The sequence below is a fragment of the Neovison vison genome, chromosome 9, assembly GCF_020171115.1.
Source record: "Neovison vison isolate M4711 chromosome 9, ASM_NN_V1, whole genome shotgun sequence".
NCBI lineage: Eukaryota > Metazoa > Chordata > Mammalia > Carnivora > Mustelidae > Neogale > Neogale vison.
Window position 1 is genome coordinate 45,720,776 of NC_058099.1, and position 22,504 is coordinate 45,743,279.

The 22,504-nt window shown below is 43.0% G+C and overlaps 1 protein-coding gene across 10 annotated transcripts in view; it reads left to right on the forward strand.

The window, feature by feature from the left end:
• The first annotated feature begins 849 nt into the window (after positions 1-849).
• The window catches only part of ELAVL2 (ELAV like RNA binding protein 2), a 146,215-nt gene continuing 124,560 nt past the window's right edge, over positions 850-22,504 (forward strand). For 7 of the 10 annotated variants that reach the window (XM_044265570.1, XM_044265572.1, XM_044265575.1 and 4 more), the window contains exon 1: positions 850-1,372. The gene's annotated coding sequence lies outside the window, so the exon portion shown is untranslated. Of the gene's footprint in view, positions 1,373-5,408; positions 5,584-5,911; positions 5,973-6,224; positions 6,272-22,504 lie in introns of those variants that run through there. The other 3 variants (XM_044265577.1, XM_044265578.1, XM_044265571.1) reach the window with 3 other exon arrangements.

Consider the following 22,504-nt stretch of genomic DNA (forward strand, 5'->3'; position numbering starts at 1 on the left):
TACTATCAGCAGTACGTATGTGGTCCAAGCACTGGACCGCCAGCAAATACAGAGGAGTGGTTTGTTCTAATTTTATATACAGATGCTCTTTTTGAGTCACCATATACCTCAAAGTAAAGGACCTTAGCTCTGCTCAGTACCTTTTTTCCTGACAGGATGCTTCTCCTATACTTTTCTAACATGAAATGAAAGCTAATTCAAACCGTGCAGCTTTATTTGAAAGCATTTCTGAATTCATTCTTACCCTAAAAATAAATAAGAGAGCTGCAATATGCATATATTAAAAGAGAGAAAGACATAAAATTGCTTAATATCTAATACAGAATAGTGGAGCATAAATCGAAAAGGCATGCGGGTAAGTAATGGATGTACATTCATCCCTTTCACTCAGATCAAAGAGAGGGAGCTCTCAATGACTCATACATACCGGACAGAGTTTAATGTTATAAAGAAACGTGCCATAGATGCGGCAGTGATGGCAAGGAAAATGAGTCTTTCGGAAGCAGAAAGATTTAAGAGAAAAGAAGATCATGCCATATCGCAAACTCTGATACTACAGTTCCAACCCTCCCACGTTGCTCTTTCCATCTCTTTTTGCTTCTTGCATTTCCCTTCGCCGCCTGTGTTAAGTGTGTACCTCCCCGCACAACTTACCTTGAAACGGGACTCCATTGAGCTCTTGAGAGTGACACAAGCTTCTAGCCAATCGTATCAAGCATGATCGCCCGGGCAGCCTCAATGGAAGCATCCAGACCAATCAGGGTCCTGGGGAGATAAGCAAGTTACGTTGTGGCGCCACTCGGCGTATACTTCCGCGCGTGCTGCCCGGGATAGGAGCCTGGCAGAGCAGCTGCACACACGGCAGTGCGGAGGCAGAGAAGGGGTTGGTGATACGGTGCTATAAATCTGTGGTCCAGTCCACCTCCCTTTTAAGACGTCCTCCCCCCTTATTTCTGTTCTCAGTTAGAGATGCAGCAGCTTACTCCTGTAGCGACCTACTAAAAAGCAACAAGGAGAAAGACATCGTCTTTTTGAAAAAACGTTCTTTCGTCTCTTTTCTTTGTTCCTTCGTTTGTTTTTCTTGCCTCTTTTTGTTTAGTTGAACGGCAATAGGAGGATAGTCTCTTCGTCTTTTTAAACTCTCTTTTTTTAAGTTTCCCCTCCCCTTTCATATTTTTTTTTTCGCCATTTCTTTTAGCGTTGGACTTTGGGGTCGAAAGCATTTCTTTTTATTTGCTTCTTTTAAGCCGAGCACAGTTTAGGTTTCGTGCTGTCTTAAGAGAACTATCCAGCAGCTTCTTGCTCATCCTTATTGGGAGAACTGCACCGTTACTTTAAAAACACACATACACAAAAACCTTAAGGGAGAAAGGTAAGTTTCGGTTTGGTTTCTTTAATCATTAGTTGCAGCGATGCGCTGGCAAACCCAGAAAACCTGTAAGTGAGCGGAATACAGAATATGAAGTTAATTGCACATGTTTGTCTCATTTCAAAGCTACTGCTCTGCTTTTTAATTCTAGAGAGCTAGACTAAGAGGACGCATGCTTGACGTACTGAATTTTCGCAAATGTCAATGGCAGAAACTTAAGTGGTAAATGTGACTAGAGTAGAGCAGGGGTACAATGGGAGTCTAGGTGTTGAGTGAGCTACGGGGTTGAGGTTGGAAGTTCATTTCGTGGGAAGAGAGATAACTTGGGCTTTGGGGGATGCATGCCTCCACTTTCGCACAGCAGCTAAGGGACTGGAGAGGCTTTAATACCTTTGAGGGGAATCAGAAGCCTGGACTTGCAGATTAGACCAGCGAAAACCCCACACTTAATTGCATTAACCAGATAACATGTGCTGGGGAGATGGGATTGCCAGATGGAATTTAGATGCTACACCAGGCTGCTAGTTGTAGTTGACTGAAAAAGTACATGCCGCCTGAGGGCTAGGGCTAGGGCTGGGGTTAGGGTGGGTAGAAGCTGTCAAAAACTCATCATTGCTAGGTGTGCGGGGTCTAAATCATGGGCGCCAATTACCGTAATTCTTTTTTAAAAGAAGATAGCCAATTTAGGGCTGAATTCTTAAGTCTGTACCGGATATGAGATTCCCTTTGTTCAGAAAAGCGTAAATAAGATCCTTGGAGCTGTGTCTGTGGAGTGGCGGCTGCCTGGGAACCTTGCGGCGCTGGGCGCTGGGAAGTGGATTCCAAGCCCTGTCCTTGGTCCTACGCGGCTGACTTTGCCTTCGGCGCGAGGGGGAAACCCCTTCGCAGTCGCGAAGATTCACAGTCACCCCAGGAGCCAACTCCGCTACGTTGCCCTCACTCCCTTTCTTACCGCCCCCGCCACAATAGCTATTGTTAAACTGACGCTAGGAGAAAGATGGTTGGGGATGAGACGCTGGGCAGACCCATGCTTCATTTTAACTTTTGTGATTTCTCAGGGTTTGGGAGAAACCAGCTGGCTTTCTACTGCGGAAAAAGAGAAATTAGGGTAGATGTGGGAAAGGGGGGAGAATGTTCATTGGGCGGAGAGGACCGAGAGGGTGATGGTGGCGGTGAAGGAGGTGCTGCCTTTGCCTAAGAGAAGTTTAAATTATTGGCACGAGGGGGTGTGGGTGAGTGTGCGTGAGAGCGCCGGTGTGGTGCGTGAGACGGAGAGAATGGGGAAAAGGTATAAAACCCGCCGGGGTTATTAATTTCTCCCCGCTGTCCACCCTACCCACCCTCCCGGGTCTAAAAGCCAACTTGCGGCCAGCCTCCAGATTCGACTCTGCCATCTCCGGGGTGGTGGGGTCTGGGGATAGCAAGGTGGCAGTGCCCTGTACGGAAGCTCCGCGGCGAATAGGACGTCGCGTGGCCATTGTTGCTTAATTTATGCCCAGCACGTTGCTACGTACCCACCTATTTCACGTCTGTAAAGAATTAATATGAGAGCTATACAACTGTGGCAAATTGGAGGTTGGATACACTCCCCGTTTGCCATTTTCAAGTACCGGTTAGCGAAACTGATGTCGAGACTGGGTATTTTCTCTTGTAATTGCCAGCTGCAGATCTGGCTTTATTGTGGCCTGAGTGAGAGAAACAGTCAACCGATTAGTATTTACTCTTAACACTGCTGGGATGGGATGAATGTCTCTTACTTTCTCCCCGAAATGCACGGGTTCTTTCCCCGCCCCCACTCACTACAAACACTCATGTTGGTTAAGATTCTACACCTTTAGCCCATCCCCCCCCCCCGCCCCCTCTCCATCTTCTGGATGTAGGGAATAGAGAGATGGAGATGGGTTATTTCTTAGGCCTATACTGCAACTTATAAAATGCAAGCTTAAAGTGGAGGGGTGGGGGAAGAATACAGAGTAGACAATAGTAGCTGAATAAATTATTTTCCTAATTAAAAAAAAATAAAAATAAGTTCTTAAAGGTCAGGGAAAAAGTGTGCATGTTTTAGGGGTGATAGAGTAGAAAAGCTGTTTGGGCCTGTAAGACTTCCTTCGTAAAATGGCTTCTTAAATGGGACATCTGAAAGGTTTGTCAGAATCTGGACAAATAAGTGTACAAAACCAGAAAATTTTGATTTTTAAAAGTCGCTTTTTGGAGGATTTAAAAAAGTAACTGTCTCTCAGTTTTTATTGTCATTCCCTAAGTCTGTCTTACACCAATCTCTTCTGGGTTCTTCTCTTTTTTAACCAAGGGCTTAGGCACCTCATTTTAACCTGTTCTGGAGTTCTCCATGAAAAACGCAACGTTTGCAGGTCGAAGTGGATTGGAAGACTTAGGGAACTCTGTAGAGAGGTCTCCCATAACTTCAAAAAGTCAGCTTCAGGGAGTAGGGCGTAGGGCATTCTAAGAGTTTTAGGCTTAGACTGGCAAATGTGGTAGGCCCATTTTTGCCTAACGTTTGGAACCAGGCATTTTTTAGCAACCCGCCTGCTTGGGATAAGAATATTATAATTAACTGTTTAGAGGGAGGTCAAAGAGGCGCAGGCGCTTTGAGCTGTTTTCCCAGTAACCCCGTGCAAAGTCAATTAAGGTCATTTAATTGCTAATCGGATTTGGGGTGACAACAGAAATGCTGATATAGAATCAATTAGCTATTTCTGGTGTCCCCAGTCAGGGTCCCCCAAATTGAGGGGTAGATTGTCTCCATTTCGATTATGGTTAAACGCCTTACCTTACTACGCCTGATTTGAATTCGTCCAAGAGGGCAATTTTGTCTCCTCCACCCCCGCCCCGGGCTAAAGGAGTCCTTCCATTCTTTCCCCCACCTCCCCGCCCCGCCCGTCGCGTGGGGGCGGGGAGCGCTGGGCGCCCTTAGCGGACCTTGCTGCATCAAACCCGCATCATGCCCTTGAAGCTGTAACCTCGGTCACGTTCTTGCGGCGACTCAGTCGCCCACTGCTCAGTTCCTTTCTCTTAACTCCTGAGATTTCAGGTAGGTATGACAGGTGATATTTTAAGTGCAGTTTTTAAGGGGGAAGGGTTAAAACAGAAGCCTTCGCAATGAAAACCACAGCAACACGACAGGTGCTCTCATAATTAACGGCTGAGCAGGTGTAAAAACGTGTTACCACCGCGTGGCTCGGGGTCGGTTTTGACTCCCAGTCGCGGGGCTGAGTCTGAGGACAGGCACAGGTTTTTCTAGGAGAGAGGCGATTGAGCTGGGCGTGGGGGCGGGCCAAGGCTAAGCAGCGATGTGACGCCCCCTCGGTGAAGAGTTGGCCGTTTCGGGGCTAACGTGGGGGGCGTTGGAAGGATGCAGAGAGCGGCAGGCTCTTGTATAGTCGAGTGCAGGATTTCCTACTCTGCGTTTGAAGCAGAGTATAGCACCCCGCACAGGTACTCGGGCTTATTTGAACGTCAGATTCCATCTAGAGAGGCAGAGTGGGGTAGCCGGGGCTAAGCCTTTAGTTTTCCGCCAAGGGACAGGACCCTTGGGCTTGAAGTAGGGGAAAAAAGAGCCTTTTGACTCCGCTTGCATTATATGCGTATGTATGTCTGTGTATATACTTGATGCACATATACCTCAAAGTAACCCCCGCGCGAGTCGCTCTGGCTCCCAGTTAGCGCCTGAAACCTCGGGGTTTGCAAACTTGCACCTGGAATCTACCGCTACTGGGCGCGCGACGCTCTCCGCGCTGCCAGCGAACCTGGTCCCAGAGCTTGTTCGGAATCGGAACACGGGAGGGACGAGCGGAGCGGCCGCAGCCGGGCGTCTTCTCGCAGGCACCGACCCGCCGGCGGCCGGGCAGGGCACGCGCCGGCGGCGGCAGTCGCGGCGCCGCTAACTCGCCGCCGGCCCCGCCTCCTGGCGCTCTTCCAAGCAAGCCCCTCCTCCCCGCCCCGCTACAAACGGCGGGACCGCGGCGCCTGGGCGTCACTGAGGCAGCTGCCGGCCGGGTGAGGAGGCCGGTCGCCGGCGCGACGCGGGTAGGGCGGGGGTTTCACAGGGTTCCAGTCCGCCTTCCCGCCTCCGCCGGGACTGGGGACGCCGCCGCCGCCACCGCCTCTCCGCGGAGCCCGCCCGGAGCGACTCCTCCGCGGCTGTGCTGACGGCTGGCGGCGCGAGCCGTAGTAGCTGCAGCTCCGAGTCGTAGCAGGCAAGTGCGGGGGGTGTGGGAGTGGGGGCGGGGAAGGCGGGCACGCGGCGCCTGGCCTCGGGTCTGTTTTGGACGCCGAAGCGAAGGGCTGTGCGCGGCGCCGAGCGGAGTCCGGCCTCCGCTAGGTGGGAGCCCTAGACCGGCCTCGGGCGGGAACGCCGGTGGGGGTGGCGGAGGTGGTGCACGCGAAGTTCCTAGAGCTCGGCCCCTTGCGGCGGGAGTAGAGGGAATTGGGCTTCTTGGGAGGTGGCACCGCCCCTCCTGTGGGCACAAGCTGGTTGGGGGCGGCGGGAGCCGAGCGGGGCCGGTCGCACCAGGCAGCGTGCTCAGGCCTGGACGTGCCCGGGTACGGCCGCGTGTAGCGCCGGGAGAGCTGCGCCGAGACGCAGGTGAGTGCTTTGGAGGGAAAGTGGGGGAAGGGGGCTTTTCCAGAAAAAGGGCAGGATTCCTGTGGCGGACTGGCAACCCCGCCTGTGGGAGGCTGTGTGCACTGGGTTCTCCAGTCGGATGGTGTCTGGTGGCGTGCCCACTTGGTACGGCGCTTCCTCGCGCGTGGTCCTTGGAGCTCCTGGGGCGTCTGGAGACTTGGAGCGGCCACGCAGTGTGCGGAGGTGGCATGGGACTGGAGGCGGCCAGGGCAGAGCAAAGAGGATTCCCCCGGGCCGCTCGCTCCCTTGCGCGGTATTAGGTGAGGCCGGGCGCAGCCGCGCGAGGTCGCCGCTCACGGTGGCATCCTGGGTTTGAGCGCGGGCAGTGCGCTGGGCGGGAATCGCCAGGCGGGCCGGGCCGCCGGGCGAGGTGGACTCGGGGCTTTGGCTCGCTCGCTCGTAGGTTGCGGCAGCTGCGCCTCCAGCTCGGCGGGGAGGGCCGGCCACTTGCGGCCCCCGTGCACGGACGAGTGTGCGTGCACTGGTGCGACTGGTGGTCTCGCGGGGACCACCATCGGTTCACCAGCAGTTGCTCCTCCAGTGGTCTTGACAATGACCAGCAGGCTGTCTTTCCACAGCGTTGCCTTAAAAGCCTACTTGTTATCCTGGAGGACCGGGGCGCAAAACCTTGTCTCTAGATGTGAGCTATGAGCACGGAGTTGTAGCTGTCCAGATGGCCATTTAAAATAGTGTGTATTTAAAAAGATCATCTTTATGATAAAAATTTCATCTCCTGTCTTCTCTACATTTTCTGAGAATGTGAGAAAGGAGGACTTGTTCCCGAATATCTATTCTCTTCATTCCCTCCCCAAAGAATGGTGCTTAGCAATGCTACGTGAATATATTTGCCGTCAAGGACAAAGACTTTTTTGAAACTTAATTTTTTGGTGGATCTACCCATAATTCTGTCTTAATTAAAATAGATATCTCAGTCCCAAACTTATGACAAATAAGTCCATTGTAAACCACTCGAATACCAGTTGGGGTGTAATTTCCCCATCTCTTTAAAAAATCAGTTTGAATTACTGGCTAGTTGCTGTTGAAGAGAATCTTCTCAAGAACCGTTTCCCCAGAGTCCTTTGAATTTTTCATTTGTGCTAAGCACGCTCTTTCTTGTGGAAGCTGACCTGGAGTCTCCATTTTGGTGAGCGGGCAGGAAAGCTTTCGTGGATCTACTTTTTCTCATCTAGATCTTTGGGTCTAGAAATGGTGACTGTTTTCCTTGGATGGACTGGAACATTACTGAGTTTGTTTTTGGGTTATTCCTTATGAGAGATCTGTAGGAGTGGTGATTTTAATACTGCTCAGGTGAAGTGTGTGTGCATACTTAGAGAAAGTTCCTTTGGAAATGGGGAAGGAAAGGGAAAACAGGGCAAGAAGAAAATGTGTCTGGAAAGTAATGGTTGGGGTGGGTTAGGAAAAATTAAATTATGAAGAAACATTACATGCAATTTGATATGATTCCTCTGCTTTTTTTTTTTTTTTTCTTTCTTTTTCCTTCTTGAGAACATGAATTTGTGTGATCAAACTGGGCCCTTATTGCCCATTTGGGTAACTTGGTGCTGCCACCTTTGGGGGAATGAAATTGTTTTCTTTACCCTTCAAAGACCGCCTGAGGCTGTCATTTAAGGCCCCCCAATTTTATCGGTCTGTAGGTGTTTCCTTCACTGTATAGTGTTTGCTCTTAGGAATCAGGTCAGCTCTTTTAAAATGTACATACACACTATTACTGTGGATGAAGAGAATTTTTGTTTTAGGGTATGCTCCTGTAATAGCATAGGTACTCACAAACCGGTAAGTGTGGCCAGGCCTGTTATTTACTACTGAACCTTATTTTCTAGGCTAAGAATGGATGGGTTGTTAAGAGTTTCTTTTTTGGTTTTTGTTTGTTTCTTGGGGGTTGAACAGGGTTGCTTGGTTCTAGTTAATGCTTCTGCGTAGAGAGGTAAGGTTCTTCTCTGCCTGGGTTTTACACTTTTAGTTATGACCTCTCTCCTGGTGTGACATGGAACAGCAGTGCTCTAAGTGACATTTCTACTATCCCATTCCTTAATCTACCCTTTTGGACCTTTACATACAGACAGATGTTTCTGGTTGAATCCTTGTTACCACTTTAGGCCATTCCAGCCTTCTATATGCTTTTCTGGTTGGCATTATTATAATTTTTAAAAAATACTGCTTTCCATCCCTTCTTCCCCCACCTCTCTTTCTTTTATTCTAAAAACAAGTCACAAGTTTTCTTTAAGGATACAGCAGAGCCATCCTGAATACCCTGACATCTAAACTGGGAAATTCCCTTTCTTTGATGGGAATTTTTTTTTTTTTTTTAAACCTGGTATACTTTTCAGACCTTAGCATGGCACAAGAACACCACAGTGGCACGTTATTCTTCATGTTCTTTTTTTCCCAAAGGACTGGATATTCCAAAATAGCATCTTATTAAGACTGACTTTACTGTTTACCTTTTTGCTAGATTGGTCCGCATGGTAGGGTTACTTCTTTTGCTCTCATTCGAAGTATTACTAAAGGTACCATAACATGTTATTTTACTACCTTTGTGACCAGTACTGTTTATTTGGAAATAAGGAGGCTAGAGGTCCGTGGTACTTAGCTTGGTCAGGTTATTTATTTATTAATTTTTTTCATGGCATTTCAGGAGGCTGTATAGGTGAGGTGGTATGGGGCTGAGTCATATGTCACCCCGTGGAAAAACAACCCGTAGCCGGCTAATCCATTTCTTTCTTATTCTTGGATATTCAGCTGGACAGGCCAGTCTTCGCAGTAAGCTGCCACATTTGACGTTCGGTTTTGTTTTGAAGCGTGAGTACTTGGTTGGAAGCAGAACTGCTTTATGGGCTTGTAACCTCTGCCGTCTTAACTGCGCCCCCTTGAAATTCTTAAATTTTTGAACAAGGGAACCCTCTTCTTTCCTTTTACACTGGGATCCACAGATTACGTAGCTTATCCTGGTTAGAGTCTTAATCGTTTGATAATGTTTTTAGCTGCCAATAATGCTTCTTAATGCTAATATATTAAAGAACTGTTTGAAGGCCTTATGCACTGGTGATGCCACACCCAACTCTTGAATTAACTCTAGAGAGGACATCATACATCATACACACAGAATGTTCACTTGGTTTGGCCAGTTTCATTTTATAGATCTGTGGAAGTCTTCACTGGTTCTGGTTACTCACAGAACCCACATGTTGTGTACTTTAATGCCAAACTTACTGTTTTTTATGTTTCTAATTTGGGAAGAACATTTAAGTTCTATTTGATTTTAGAGACTAATTGGTTTGCAATCTTTGTTGATTTTTCTTTTTGATTTTAAGTAATATAAATCTGCTAAGCAGAAATAGAAGGTGCTTAAGCTTGGAAGGCTTTGTGTATTAAAAAATACACATTTTATTACGGTTTAACTAGCATTGGTAACTTTTGGAATCTGAACTAACAATAGGAATTAGTATAGTAAAACCTGTGGTGGTTTTACGGAATATGTAGGAAATTTTTCACTAACCAGAAATAAACAGATTTGGCTTTCAGCATGCATGAGCCTATCATAATTTTAATTTTAGTAAGATCACAGGAGAATATTTTTTAAGAGAATATGGCTTGATATGTCTCTATCCTTGTATTTTGTATAAAGCAGAAGGTGACTTTTTTGTAACATGCAGAAGGTGCATTCCTATACACATCTTACCCTTCCCCTTTAATACCAGTACTACCTATCCAGAGGTTGGGCTACATTAAAATGTTTACTTGTAGGGGTGTCTGGGTAGGGCTCAGTTGTTAAGCAGCTGCCTTTGGCTCAGGTCGTGATCCCAGAGTCCTGGGATCGAGCCCAGAGTTGGGCTCCTTGCTCAGCAGGGAGCCTGCTTCTCCCTCTCACTCTCTCTCACTCTCTCTGTGTCAAATAAATAAATAAAATCTTTAAAAAAAAATCTACTTCTGGTAAAGGTATGATTTTTCTCGGAGTTATGGGTTAGGTTTTGAAGGCATCAATTTCACTGATACTCTTAAGTGTATATTTCCCCTTTGAGAGTTGCTGAATAGTTTTGAGTGATGACATACAGGTTTTCCTTTTAATAAGTCTTCATACAGAGAAGGATGATTGCTTTGGGAAGGAGTGGGATAGGTAAAATAACTAAGGTCCTAGGAATATGTGGCAGGAGATTGAAACTAAACCAATTTGGACGTTGCCTTAAAAATTGCAAGTAACTTTTTTTCTTTTTTAAAACTTGCACGTTTGTAGTACTTGTGTGTTATTTCCATATCTGATTTCCACTCTCTTGGTTTGACTGAAAATGTATGGCAAGTAAGGTTTGACAGGCAAGAACCCCATTCCTACTTTCAGAGATTTATTTATTTGGAAAATGAGAGCTTTTCTTTATTAAGATTATTTATTATGAGACAGTAAAATGATAGTTTTTGTTTTGTTTTGTTTTAACATGTTGAAGGTTTTGCTTTAGATAAGTTTTGAACTCCTAAGTTGAGTATCTGTATATTTTTTCCTAGTCTAATCTAATGGTAATAGATTCATACCAGCCTTTTCCCTTGCTTTAAAAGGAGTCAGTCTCATAAAAAAGAAATTTACATTCTACATGACTAGCTTTTCTTTTCCTACAGAATTTTTGTTGTTGTAGGCTGTTCATTACTGGAGATGATTTTAGCAATTTTAGAGGCTGTATTAATAGACTGTCATCAAAATCCATATTTTCATAAATATCAAGCAGATTACCTTTTTAGGACAGGTTTTTTATTTTATTTCATTTTGCTTTTAGTTAGCAGTGGTCAAACTCACTTCAAGCTTTATTAGACATTTTCTTGACTAGTTTTATTTCTTCGAGAGAATAGGGATGCTTAACTTTCCTGTATCTTTGTTACGGAATTCCTGTAAAATTGACATTTCTTGTTAGTATTGAGTTCTGAAGAAAGCTGTGAGCCCTTTCTACCTAGAGAAATGTATATACACCGAAATTGCCATACAGTTTTTACCGTCTAGCCTTCAGGATTCAAGAGGCTTAAAATAAGGTTTCCGTTTGGGAAATAGGACCTCTCGAGTATTAGAGTTGTCCTCTATTCTGGTAAGGGGGGGAAGCTCTTCGGATCAGTGCCCGTCAGCTATGGCCTTAGCAATGTGGGCTCTTCATTGAAGGCAAATTCTAAGCTTCCTTGTCTCCGCATAGTTTGTTTTAAAATCCATTCTGATTTTGTAAACAAATATTACACATGTAAGGTCTTGTGGTGAGCACAGTGCTGCCAGTTTAGCTACCGAGTTGTTTTGCCTCAGTAGGTTTTGTCACTTAAGTTGAAATTCTTAATTTAGCAGAGCCAGGTGGAATATGCTATAGGCTGGAAGCTTGAAGTTTCCGTTGTCTGGTCTAGGGCTCCATTACTTATGTCCTTGGTTTCTTAACCTTTTTGAGTATAAAAGCTTACCCTCCACAACTCAAGGACGAGGTGATGATGAGCATACCGAAGTATGAGATTTTTTTGGCAGTAGATTGACAACGTTTACTGAATTGGAAAGGTGGTAATCAGTGGTTCCCACTGATTAGTTTTATATATTTGGCCTTCAGTGCGTTATTATTAACCACAATTTTAAGTGATTCTTTATAATGTATCATGATATAATGCATATTTCTGCCTTGGAGAAAGAAGATCCCCATACTGCCGGGAGGTTTTGAGAGAATTGTGTCTTTGAGCATTTCGGTATGGAAATAGGTATAAATATATCTATGATGATGGGATTTGGAAGGGAAGTTTAAAATGCATTTTTTTTTCTGGAAAATATAAATAATGTTAAAAAATTACATGTGAAATTATGAGAATTTAGCCAGCTAACATTCCAGGAATATAAATGTTTCAATTTAAATATCCCATCTTTTTTTCAATGAGAAATCAGATTTTTAAATTTAAGCATTTAAATTAAAATAATCAGTCCGTATTTTTCTGATTTGAATTTTGTTTAATCTCTTATCAAGGGATCTATTCCTCTACATCACAAAATGGAGTTTACATAGAAACACATTTTTTTCCCTGCTTGTTTCAATACCCTCTTACCAGCCTAAGTGAAAAGTCATTGATGGATGCCCTGTCAAGTAAGTTATTGGAAATTGTTCACTTGTTCAGTTTTTAAAGGATGTTTAACACTTTTTTATTCTTTGGGCATCGTGTGTGTATCAGAAGTACATGAGGTATTTCTCAAAGCAAATAAATCACTGCGTATTTGAAAATAAATTCAGCGAATTGGGTAAGGTTAGGAAAATATTCCTTGAACTGACTGTGCTTGATCTTGAGTTTACTCTGAGCTACTTTTGAAAGTCCGTTTTTAAAAATCTCCCTGATTCCGCTTCTCTGCTGGAGGCCCCTCTGGTGATGTGAGGATCCCCCACCATTACTGCAGAGCTAGCTGGGCTGTACTACGTATACAGAGTTTATTACAGAGTGAGCAAGTTTTTATAACCTATTCACAGGTAAGGTCTGTTTCCCAGTGGGTTTACTCAACACTGCTTTCTTTCCCTGAGGTGCTACTTACTGGTTGCTGGCTTATTTTGTTTAAAGCCCCTGGGGCCCTTTGTGGCCCATGGCTGTGAATGACTCATGGACGTTTCCCAAATACTAGGTCATCAGTGCTTTTGACTTTCAACATTCCCCACCATTGTTTCTGCAAGGAACCTGATCTACCCAAAGCCTTCCTCTCTTCTCTTTGACATGTCTGTGCTAGCCCTCTGTCCCCTAGTCACCTGTCTTGCTTCTGAGCCCTGTGGTAGTTCTAACTCTAGCCTGGCAATTCTGGGTCAGGAGCAGCCTAGTCACTTGTCTCTTTATTTTTTTCATTTGGCTTGTACCTTTCCATGGGCTCTTAAGCATTTTATTACAGTTTACTCATTGAAGAATATCTTCTGTGACCAAGTGAATTGATGCTATTAGAGGACAAAAAGGAGAAATGGGTATCCATGGACAGTTTCTTCTATCTGTCCCAAATGATGGCTGGAGGTTGCCTATGGTATGTATTTGTTTCAGTTGGCTTAATCCCCCCACCCCACCCCAAATAATTTCTTTGAAAGCAAGCAAGCATGTGTGTATGGTAGGGGCAGAGGGATAGGAGAGAATCTCCAGCTGACTCTGTGCTGAGCATAGAGCCTGACATGGGTCTGATCCCACAACCCTGAGATCATGACCCCCGCCGAAACCAAGTCAGATGACCAAATGACTGAGCCACCCAGGTGCCACTGACCTAAAACACTTTTTTTTTTTTTAAAGTAGTAAACAACATGTGTTGGAAAGGATATGGAGAAGGGAGATCCCTCTTACACTGTTGGTGGGAATGCAAGTTGGTGCAGCCACTTTGGAAAACAGTGTGGAGATTCCTTACGAAATTAAATATAGAGCTACCCTATGATCCTGCAATTGCACTACTGGGTATTTACCCCGAAGATCAGATGTAGTGAAAAGAAGGGCCATCTGTACCCCAGTGTTCATAGCAACAATGGCCACAGTCGCCAAACTGTGGAAAGAGCCCAGATGCCCTTCAACGGATGAATGGATAAAGAAGATATGGTCCATATATGCTATGGAGTATTATGCCTTCATCATAAAGGACGAATACCCAACTTTTGTATCAACATGGTTGGGACTGGAAGAGATTATGCTGAGTGAAATAAGTCAGGCAGAGGGATCCAGTTATCATAGGGTTTCACTTATTTGTGGGGCATAAGAAATAACACGGAGGACACGGGGAGATGGAGAGGAAGAAGTGAGTTGGGGGAAATCGGAGGGGGAGACGAACCGTGAGAGACTCTAAGAAACAAACTGAGGGTTTTGGAGGGGAGGGGGGGTAGGGTTTGGGGGTTGGGTGAGCCTGGTGGTGGGTATTATGGAGGGCACGTATTGCATGGAGCACTGGGTGTGGTGCATAAACAATGAATTCTGGGACACTGAAAAGAAATAAAAAATAAATAAAAGGAGTTAAGTGTTGATTTAGATGCTGGGAAGTATCATTTAAAGATCTAGAACTGTATTTAATGTCTCTTGAAAAGTTGGTAGGGTAGAGTAACACAGGGCCAATATTTGTCAACTGCATCCTTTATATGGAGTATGATTTATTTCACTTCAGATTAAATTCCTGCCTGGCTTTTTTGGATATTTGAGCTATGACTTTGTGACAGTTCCTAAGGCTATGGAAATTAAAAATTTTCTCAGATATAAAGACAAAGGCAGGAGTGCTTAAGATTTCATTTTGATTGTGCTTGTCAATATTTGAATGATGTTAGACCACTGTGTATAAATTTAGATTTTGTGGACTCCTTTACCTCATTTGGAGAAGTCTCCTTAATCTCTGATCTAAAGAGATTTTCTCCTTCTTTTAGAAGATATAGTGGTTTATCTTACCCTTCCCCCCCCCTTCCCAGGATTTTAGACCTGCCCCTACTGGGAGTGGGAATTTCTTCCTGCTGGTCATCTGCTTGTATTTGTTCACATGCTTTGTGGTCAGCAGAAGTTGCTTGGGTGCTGTGAAAACTAATAGGATGTTATGAACTGTTTAAAAGAGGCCTGTGGCCCACCTGCTAACTACATTGCTGATGGTGTCAGCTTAGAAGAGACATTTTCCCTTTAGATTGCTGTAAAAAAAAAAAAGAGCTGATATGAGCAGTTACCAGGTGTGAGGTTTATGTATGTTGTCTCTCCTCTTCCTCCTGTTATATTTTTTTTTTTTTCAGCCTTCAGCCTTTTCTGTGCTTCTCTAGAAACAGCAGGTCAGCTTCAGCAAAGGTTTCTCCCATGTGTGCAGTAGAGCAAGTTGACGCACCAGCGGAAGTAGAAAGAGGTTCCACATAATCATGTTTGGACCAGTGCTGTAATTTAATTTTTTTTAACTTTTTTTTTTTTTAAGCTTTTATTTTTTCATTTGACAGAGAGAGTAAGAGAGAGCATAAGGCAGGGCAGTGGGGAGAGAGAGGGAGCAGACTCCCTGCTGATCAGGGAGCCTGGTGTGGAACTCCATCCCAGGACCCTGGAATCATGACTTGAGTTGAAGGCAGACGCCCAACCATCTGAGCCACCCCGGAGCCCCTAATTTTTTTTTTTTTTTTAACAATAAGGAAGTTGGATATTCTTAATCTGCTCCTGAGCATAATAGCACAATTTGAGTAGCAGAGAGCAACTTTGGTGTGTGTTCATGTCTAGTGAGATGAATGCAGTTGAATGGTAAGTAGGTAGAAAATGTCAGTGTAGAGCCTTCCTTTTGGTGACTTGACACACTTATATTTCTAATTAACTTTTTTTTTTTTTTTAAAGATTTTATTTATTTATTTGACAGAGAGAGACACAGTGAGAGAGGGAACACAAGCAGGGGGAGTGGGAGACGGAGAAGGATGCTCTTTGCCTAGCAGAGAGCCCAGTGTGGGGCTCGATCCCAGGATGGGATCATAACCTGAGCTGAAGGCAGATGTTTAACGACTGAGCCACCCAGGTGCCCCTCTAGTTTAACTTTTTGTTCAGACTGGCAAACAGATAAGAAGATCTGTTTGATCAACCTGGCACTGATGTAGTGTGTGAGGACGGAACAATGCCTGTAAAGCCCCGTTCTCCTGGCAGCCACTTGAGGTAGGCCAGTCATAATGAGGAATTAGAATATGGCCTTCTATTGAACATCTTAGCAAAACCTTTCTGAATAGTAATAGGAGCGTAATGCTGGCAGTTTAAAAGTTGGTGCAGTCTCCAGCCCATCCACTTTTCTTCCCCCTATACTTGGGATGTGAGTAAAAGTATATGCTAATTTTAAAAACCTGATTTTGGATTAACTATGTATATAGTTCTGAAAAAATTATAGGTATATTCTGAACTTTCTCAGAAAAGTTCTTTTTTTTTTTTTTTTTTTTTTTTTTTTATGTTTGGTGGGAGAGGGGGGAGATGTGCATGCACACCAGCAAGTGAGTGAGCATGGGCTGTGAGAGGGGCAAATGAAGATGGAGGAGCAGATTCCCCCCTGAGCACTGAGCACAACTGGGGCTCAATCCCAGGAACCTGGGATCATGACCTGAGCTGAAGGCAGATGCTTAATTGACTGAGCCTCCAGGCAACCAACCCTCTGAACTTGTTTCTGAGAGGCACTTAAAAAGAACTCTTGGGGGATGCCTGGGTGCCTGGGCGGCTCAGTGGGTTAAGCCTCTGCCTTCAGCTCAGGTCATGATCTCAGGGTCCTGGGATTGAGCCCCACATCAGGCTCTCTGCTCAGCAGGGAGCCTGCTTCCCCTTCTCTCTCTGCCTGACTCTCTGCCTATTTGTGATCTCTCTCTCTGTCAAATAAATAAATAAAATTAAAAAAAACCAACCCCCCCAAAAAGAACCTCTTGGTATCAAGGCTACCAGTCCTCTTCCTTGATTATATGATTCTTTTAGATGAATATGTTACTTATTTTAATATACCCTGGATCATCTGGTTGAAGGGGCTTCTAGGGTGTCTTCATTGTTGATTTGGTTGAGGAATTGAGAATTGAAAAAAAAGTTTTATCTCCCTAAAGGTTACAAATCATTGTGATGGAGCTACTTCTGTACCTTAAGAAAGGCTTTGTTATAGGTGGCTGTGATTAACTTGGCATATAGATCTTATCCAAATTCATTTAAAGTTGTCTTTTTTTTTTTTTTTAAGTTAAAGGATTTTAAAGGTTTTATTTTATTTTTTATTTATTTGACAGAGAGATCATAAGCAGGCAGAGAGGCAGGCAGAGAGAGAGAGAGGAGGAAGCAGGCTCCCTGCTGAGCAGAGAGCCCGATGCGGGACTCGATCCCAGGACCCTGAGATCATGACCTGAGCAGAAGGCAGCGGCTTAACCCACTGAGCCACCCAGGCGCCCTTTTAGTTAAAGGATTTTAAAAAGTTTTCACGTTTTCGGTATTGGGACTGTGCTCAGAAGCCAGGAAGATTGTATAGTGTTTATTATTTTGTCACACATTATTACTAAGTGCTGGATACTGAGAGAGCTCTAGAGAAGGTTTATAAAGCATCCTTGTTCTCCTGTTTGGTCTGTTTGCTTAAGGAGATGAGATAGAAAACAATTTAAAAGATTGCCTCCCCTCCCCCACCCTGCAGTTTAAAAGTGTTTGAGGGACTGAGAAAAGGGACCCATCTCTGTAATCTGCTTTAGGGATATGGCCAGGTTGCTGCTTATTGCTTTGGGGATAGGAAGTGTGTAGCTTTTCTTGGTCTGTTCTGTTTGTATATTTATTTACTTAGTTTTGGGGTCTCTCTCTTCGCACTTCTTCCCATGTCAGTTTCGTTTCTTTTGATTCTCTATTGTGGTAATGACTATTTCCTGGTTTGCCAGGAGCCCAGTCACTGGTGAAGAATATTTATGCACCGCAAAACCTGCCAAGTTGTAAGTTGCGACTGGACAGAGATGCTGCTGTGACTGTCTTAATTCCGCTGTTGTCCCAGAGGAACAATCCCAGACAATTTGGCAGTGTATTGGGTGGGGGCACCAAAGAGCTGCCTGCATTTAGTTGCTGACAGACCTATTAGGACAGAAAAACAGTAATTGAAGGTGGTGCACCACCCAAAATGATGGAACCAGGAGATGAGAGCATTTCCTCCAGTAACAGTGATGGTGTCCAACATATCTGTTCTTCCAGAACCTTACCACAGCTCCCTGGGGATATTCAGTTTATTTTTAATTTTTAAAAATTTTTAAAAAGATTATTTATTTATTTATTTGACAGCGATCACAAGTAGACAGAGAAATAGGCAGAGTCTAGAGAGGAGGAAGCAGCCTCCCTGCTGAGCAGCTTGATCCCAGAACCCTGGGATCATGACCTGAGCTGAAAGCAGAGGCTTTAACCCACTGAGCCACCCAGGCACCCCGGATATTCAGTTTATAGATGAGGAAAATGAGGCTCAGAGGTTAGGTGGTTTGCCTAAGGATTCCACCTCCCCAGTGGGGAAGTGGAACCTAGGTCTGTGACTCTTAGACAGTACCTTTTCCATGAACTCCCAAAATGTTTTTTTTTCTACCTTTCAGAGTTCTGCTGGTTGTAGTTTAAGATGCCCGTGGCCAGAGAGTCAGATCCAAGAGGCAGCTCAGTGACTGTTTCTCATCTCTAGGCTCTTTTGTGTTCAGTTCTTCAGTGGTGGAGCTGTTATTACTGTTTTTTGTTTTAAAAGCTTCATTCTGGTCCCTGTAGCACTTGCAGTAAAATGCCTACTACTTGTTTCCTCAGAGCTAGGATTCTGACCTTGCATTATTTCAGGTCCATGGCTAGGTGACTTTTGGGAGGATTCCATCACAGGCTGCTGTCTTCCTGATGCCAGCTGGCAGTCTTGACTTGGAGGATTACTTTTTGGAGGCATATGAAGTATGGATTGGTTATTTTCTATAAGCAAGGGAATGAAGACACTGTCTCCAGCTTATTTTTGGATTTTGCTAAATTCAGGAAAAAAGATTGAAATACTGTATGTTCTATTCCCAGTGAAAGTGACATTCATTTAACCCCGGCTCACTGTAGTAGAGAATCTATAGGGGCTGTTCCTTAAACTTATTAAGTTTCTGAAACTAGTATTTTCCAAATCTGGTGGGCTTTTCAAAACACCACTATTTTTGTTCTCAGAAAAACAGTTGCAGGTCAGGTGTTCAATAGGATGTATGATGTCCAAACCTAAATCAAGAAAATATCTACCCAGTAAAGATTGTTCTTGATCCTCCTTGTTTCTCCAACTTGTCAGAAAAAGGGATTTTTTTTTGTTTGTTTTACTTTATCTCTTTCATTATGTGTGTTCCTTGTTTGTAGCAGGAACTTAGGAAAAATTTGTTTAATTCACTTGAATTCAGAGTTTGGAATAGAGAAGATAATTTACGATATAAGTAACTTACTGTCATTTGAGAAAATTTTATTTGAATCTCTAGGTAAGCCACAAACAATAGGTGATCTTATTAAAATTTTAATTACTACAGGAAAATACTAGTAAAAACTTGCTTTAACAAAAGCCATATTTCTTCAGGTCTTAGGTGTAAAAATTTTTTACGTTGTTTTTGAGTCTCCTAAATATGTCTGCTTAATGAAGTGATTATTTCTCTCAAAGCTGTGAGGTTAGTGGTACATCTTTCTACGATGTCTTAGAATTGAGAAGCTGAAGTAAGCTCCACGTGAACATGTTCTTCGGTGTCTTATTCCCTGTATGTATTTTACTCCTTGTAGATTATAAGTATCTGTGTTCTGTGAAGCTGGTGTAGGCTTAAAACAATAAAATAATCAAATTGTCTCTACGTTACAAGCAGGTGTCTCTGGTAGAAAACTGGCTTAAACAGGCAGTAGACACAGCAAAGAGTAGAAAGTGCAGTCCTGCCAAGAATGTTCTTTACTGTTATAATTTACGGCATCACAAGATGAAACAAACTAGGACAGGTCTTCAGAATTCCAAGCCGAATAGCTTTTTCACATCATTTTAACTTACAGGACACTACAGTCTTAACCTATGACTTTGATGAATGTGTACCACTTCTCTTAATTTTTTTGTTTGTTTGTTTTGTTTTTCTCTTAAGTTGGCCTAGACTACAAAGATTTTTTTTTTTAAAGATTTTATTTATTTATTTGACAGAGAGAGATCACAAGTAGGCAGAGAGGCAGGCAGATAGAGAGAGGAGGAAGCAGGCTCCCTGCTGAGCAGAGAGCCCGATGTGGGACCCCATCCCCCTCCTTTAACACAGGTTAAAGTTCTAGAAGTACCCTGAGATCATGACCTGAGCGGAAGGCAGTGGCTTAACCCACTGAGCCACCCAGGCGCCCCTAGACTACAAAGATTTTGAGTAAAATGTTTTCTATAGTTGCCCAGTTCTCTAAGAAATTCAGAAACCTATAGAGATCCAGGGACTTGTTGTCAAGTCTTGCGTGTCCTATTTTATTTATTTTCCCTAAGGAGTTTTGTGGCGATTTCTCCATAGGAGTTTTTCATCATCCTTTCTTTTCTCTTCTCCATTCTCCACAATTGTTTCCTGTGTTATGGTCTTAAATGAAGCAAATTTGGTGATGGCTTATTAAATAGCCCGTGAATATTTGAAAATGTTCACTCTGTATTTTTTGGCAAAATCTAGTTTTTATTAGTGGCTTCTTAAATCTTGAAACTTTTCTCTAGACCTGCACTTTTATAGAATTTACATTTTTGTAATTGTATTTTGCCTAGCCTCTTGATCTTAAAGGTGTTTTGCTGTTTTCAATTGCTTACCCATTCACTTTTTTGAATGTTCATCAACCTTTTCTACCCTGCAGTAGTTTAAAAACAATTATTTTTCCAGCCTCCATATATGAACATTTATTGGTTTCTATGGAAAAGTTCATTTATTTAGTAAGTGTTTGTATACATACTATTCATCACCCACTCTTACATATTGAGGTATGGTGGTGAAGATGATATAGTCCTTGCTGATATGAAACTTAGCGTTTGTTCAAGGGGACACAGGTTAAAGTTCTAGAAGTTATTGTTGTAACTCTATTTGTTCTATGAAGGAAAAGTCTCTGGGGCTCCTAACTTAGTGCGAAGCAGTCAGGGAAATTCATTTTTCATTTTTATCTTTACTCCTGTCTACCCTCTCCTTGTGTTACACAAAGGTAGGGTTTTTAGTTTTTAATTTTTAAACATTAGTATTTAGATAAGGTTTTTAAAGTTGAATCCTCTTTTCCCTGATAGATTCATGGTGAACTTTGGATCCTGAATCTGAACCCTTCTGCCTCACTTGTATTCCACTATAGATCTGGCAATTTTTTTTTTTTTTTTTTACAGCTGAGAAACAAATTTTAATGTTCTTTTTAGAACAAAAATAATTAGGCAGCTTTCACACCAAAAATATACCAGGAATGCCAGCTCCAGCAGTGAGGTCTGCATTGTCTCCATCCTTTATTCTCCTCACTCATGACTTTGAAAAAAATTCTCTGATTTTTGACGTATAATTTATCAGCTTTTTTTTGGTAGTGTGTTTCCAGTATATTGATTGAGGTGGTAAAAACTAGAGAAGAATGTCTCTTAAGCTTTTTGCTTGCCTTAAAGTACTATACCAATTAAAAATTCTAGCTTGTCATTGATTTGTTCAGTTTATGAATAAACTTTTATAGAATCCTTCTCTGCCAGATCTTGAACCTCTCCCCAATTCTTCATAATACTGTTCCTTCTTATATTCATTTATATTTAAACGAGAAACAAATACCATAATAATTTGGAATTGTCTTTAAAACATTTGTTGGGGTGACAGAGGGTTAGGCAGTTGTCTTTAAGGTTTTTACAAAGAAATTTATTGAAAAACACTTTTGGAAATGACCCGAGTGGCTTTTGGGCAGTCCCTTAATCCTAAAGGGCTCCGTATATTTGTAAGAGATTAGTCAAGTCTGGGAGATTTCTTTAAATCCTCACAAAAAGACAAGGAAGGAAAAGAGAAAATGAAGAGGAAGTAGATTATTCATGTGTCTTAGTTTCCTCATCCACACACAGATGATCAGAACAGTACAGAACACGTACATGTAAAATACATGGTATTATAAAATAGTATCTTACATGCTTATTAACCTTATAAGAATATATTTTTAACTCCTTAGTCCTCAGAGGTGGACTCTGATGGCCAAAACAACTGTTTCTGCTTTACTATTACGTGGTTTTTTGGGAAGGCAATTGAAACTTTGAATCCCTGATAGTTGATATCTTATAGAATTCAGTGATTTGGCTCCTACAACTTTTTTTTCTTGTTGAATCTTATTTTATCAAAGCTTTTAGATTTTAGTCCCTTCTTCTGTAGAACGAAGACATTGAAAATACACAGTAGCCTCCATTCTTGACTGAGGGAACTTGGGAGAGAAGTAAAACTAGTTTTAGTTTGGGAGAGGAGAATTCGAATGCTTTTTCTGGTATTATTCCGAGAGAGTTAAGGGAAGGGGTTTGGGGTGAGAACTCCCCCACTGCCTGGTCTGTTCTTAATGGCTCCTTCAATTAGTTTACACACACACACACACACACACACACACACCCCAAGTTTGTACTTTTGGGATACTTCTTAAATGTTTTCAAGTACATTGGCAGTTCCTTGATGTCAGTGATCCTGTCTTGCAGCTGTATTCCTTGGCTGTAGTAGGTCCTATTTTATTAATATCAAAATTAAAATTATGGAATTATACATGCTCAAGGTAAACACTGTATATGAGATTGTGTGTGTGTGTGTGTGTGTGTGTTTTAAAGATTTTATTTGACAGAGAGCGAGAGAGATACAGCAAGAGAAGGAACAAAAGCAGGCTTCCCACTGATCAGGGCGCCCAATGCTGGGGCTCGATTGCAGGATCCTGGGATCATGACTTGAGCTGAAGGCAGATGCTTAATGACTGAGCCACCCAGGTGCCGTGTGTGTGTGTGTTTTAATGGTATACTCTGCGTAGGTACCCTGACTTCTGTGAAGGTGCCATGTATAATATACATACTTTACCACCTGGAATTAATAAAAATTTCTAATGTTTTAAACTGA